The following is a 3426-nucleotide window of genomic DNA, read 5'->3' as shown; positions in this document are numbered from 1 at the left end:
AAGAGCAGCCACGGAGAACTTCCTCACAATTAGTAACTACATTATGTAAGAAACAAACATTTCGTGACAGAGATCAAGCTAATTCTAGCAAGATCCAATTTGCAAAATTTGAGGCTAATTAAATTCAAATTACAAATAAATTAGGATAACTATTTAAATAATTTGCCCAGGACTGTAGCGTAGTCTCCATCACTGAGCATGTTTCAAATCAAGAATTTTTATCTTAAGAAAACTACTAGGCCCAGGAGGTGAAGAATTTGTGTAAGGACGTCTGATGGTCCACGTCATACATGAGATTGAAACATTCACAGTGGCTCTTTCTAGCCCTAAAATTTACTTTTCTGCCTCAATCCTCTCTCCTGCGAACAAGGAGGAAGTTTAATTCACAAACCTGAAGAGTCATGAGAAAAGTTTATTGGCTAATGCAAAGGTATATAATGCTTGTCTTACAGTGGGTATTCTGCAAGCAACACGGATCATATGTAGGGCAAACAACACAGCTAAGGTTGTCTGACATGGCATATATAAAATATCTCTTTAATTTCCTTTAAAGAAAATAAACATTTGGCTACACTGGGAGCTTCTGAAAAAAAAAAAAAAAAATCCAGTTCACGTGTGCCTGGGGGACTCCTTGTAGCCTGACAGTTATCTATAGTTTCTGCCTGCGCTGAGCACACACCATCCCCTTCATTCCTCCCACAGGCATCTGCACTGTATGTGCTTTACATGCCTCTCCTCAGAGCGGCAAAGGCACAACCAGGCTTCCTCTCTCACTGTTCCTTCCCATCCTGCCATGCTCTCCCTGCTCCAGCCACTGCAGCCCAGAAATGAAGGACTCCAAATGTAAGGCACTAGAAGGAGGAGTCAGCTGTGGGAAGGACTGGGAGGCAGGCTGAGAAGAGGCAGGGAGGGCACACCAGCAGACAGCTTGTGGTGCCCTGAGTCTCAGCATCCTTAGCACCTGCAGACAGACACCTCATAATGCTCCAGAAAGGGCCCATAAGGGACTCCAGTTTCAAAACTAACTGTCCAACATTCAGGATTTTTGCCAGAAACTAGGTGGCCCGCACCTCCCCAGTGCAGTCTCCCACCCAGGTGTCCTGCAGTTTCCTTTGCAGTCACCACCCATGTCACGGGAGGAAGTCTGAGTCGGCAGAGCTAGGCCCCGGCCCAGCACAGAAGGAATGGGGGCTGTGCAGGGGCGGTAGGAATGAGGGATGCGTGATGCAAGGCGCACGATGACAGCCAGTGACGTCAGAGGCGTCTATCCTCATTTTCTGGGAGCCTTGATCTGATCACTTCTAAAAGTGATGAGCACCCTGTTCTGCAGCTGAAGGCACCCAGATCTGCGGTCTGAATGGACGTACATTAGAAGGCCATGACTTCGGAAAAATCCCCTCCCGAGTGCCTGGAACTGAGTAAGTGAGAATACATCTCTTAGATTTGTCTCTACAAGTAAGACCATACGCCTCAGCAGTACAACAAAGATTAATTCAGCAGTGGTTTTGATGTCCTTCGACATTACAGTCACAATTATCACAGAAAAGTCTGTAGCAAAATTAATAGCACCGCATTCGCAATGGGATTTGATAGTTCATAGTGTGGAGCTGGGACAAGGTGGATGAGGACAATAAAAACAAATGATGCAATTTCTGGTTTTAGTGTGAGGTTAAGTTTAGTGCCTGTCCACATAGGTGAGGAATTCATATTTCATCGCCAGCTCCTGGATTTTGAATTTGCAAGCCCTTGACTTGGAAACATGGCAGCCCTTTGCTACAGGGTAGGTATGCAGCTACACCCTTCAGGAATCTTTAGCAGAACAATAATTTCAATCACTATTCTTCCCTCACAAACAAGTTCATTTGGGGACTAAATTAGCTCATCGGCCCTTCTTTCTTTACTTGTTTATATAAGAAAGCCTGAAATTAAGTTCAAGGAGATGTAATTTTTTTTTGAGCTTTGAGGATGTAAATAGAAAACTTTTTAAAAAACTCTAGATGCAAGGGTGTTTCTAAAATGATGTTTTAAAAATTCAGCTGTTTTTAGAACTTCTAACATGTGCACTGGAATATCCATACTTCAGGAAGGATACGGACCACAGAGCATACAAAAGCACCCAAAAAAAACAATCAGACTTGGGTATATGTCAGGCACAATCCTTTCTAGTTAGTGGAGAGGCATCTCTTGCTGCTGGACTTGACTTTGGTCCTCCATTGCCTTTGCTACAGACCATCTAGGGAGCTTATGGTGTTGCCACACAGTTAGACAACCCTTTGCATACAAAGGTGTGAGCAGTGCTAAAAGGTTTCACTGTAAGGCATTTAAGATATTGTCTCCAAACTATATGGATTATTCGATGATTAACAAGACACTCCATCTCACATTGCAATCGTGCCCTCAGTAGGGTTGTTAGTGTAGCATGTTTTACCCCAGGGACTGAGTATCTTTGAGATCTCTGTCCCTCTGTTATGTTTGCTGGAACCCGATTAACAGCTCAAAAGAAGTAATTCGTGGAGACTAAAAACCAAACACCATGAAAGTGTAAACAAAGTTTCCATAGCAAATTTGGCTAAAATGAGTAAGATAGCTCAATGAAATATTTCCACCATGAATACATAGGCAGGGCCTTAGTTTGGCTGCCTTCAACTTACAGCCTCTCCAGGTTGCAGGAGCAGCTTTACTCTGGCCACACAGAGCTCACGTATATTCATCAAGCATATCTAAAACCTGTCAGATAGGTTCTGCCCAGATTTAGCTCTGTGCCGTCGTGATAAGGATGCTAGAGCTAATTAGCTCACCATGTTTGTCTAGTTCATTTGTTTGTCTACACTACTGCACAAGTGGGACAAATGCCCTAGCATAAACGGGGAGCAGCATGGCTTTAAATGGGTTGTGCCACATTCTTTTCACAACAAACACATGTGGCCCTGCATTAGCTGCTTTTTGGGTTGTCTTACCCTCATTCCCCAGTCCTCTCTTGCACCATAAGGTGGTCCATGTCCTAGCACCCGTACACAACTGCAATGGGGGGAACTAGACATGCCACTTTGAGTTACAGAACTAGCCATGGGTTGTAAATGCAACTATGAACTATGAAGCTATGCTGGTCCTCCAAACCCTCCTGTAAGTTTACCCACATTCCTGGGGACACTTTCCCAACCACCTGTGTTTTAACACCCTGCTTGTCATTTCATCAGACCTTGATTGTCTGGGGTTTGGGGTTCTCTTTGAAATAATAGAAGAATGATCTTCAATATGACTATCCACCAGGCATCCAGCAGGCCAAACTAGAAGCTCAGTTCAATTCTGGATCAAATACTAACAGGGGATAATACAAGGGGGAGCTACGGAGAGATTAGAGGGCTGAACAGATGAGACAGGAAGAAAGACAAGGGAACTATATTTTTTTGAGTTTTCTAGTGTAAA

The sequence above is a fragment of the Gallinula chloropus genome (genome assembly GCF_964237585.1).
Source record: "Gallinula chloropus genome assembly, chromosome: 2".
In the NCBI taxonomy this organism is placed as follows: domain Eukaryota; kingdom Metazoa; phylum Chordata; class Aves; order Gruiformes; family Rallidae; genus Gallinula; species Gallinula chloropus.
The sequence above is the reverse complement of the archived record's forward strand: the minus strand, read 5'-3'. Positions refer to the sequence as shown.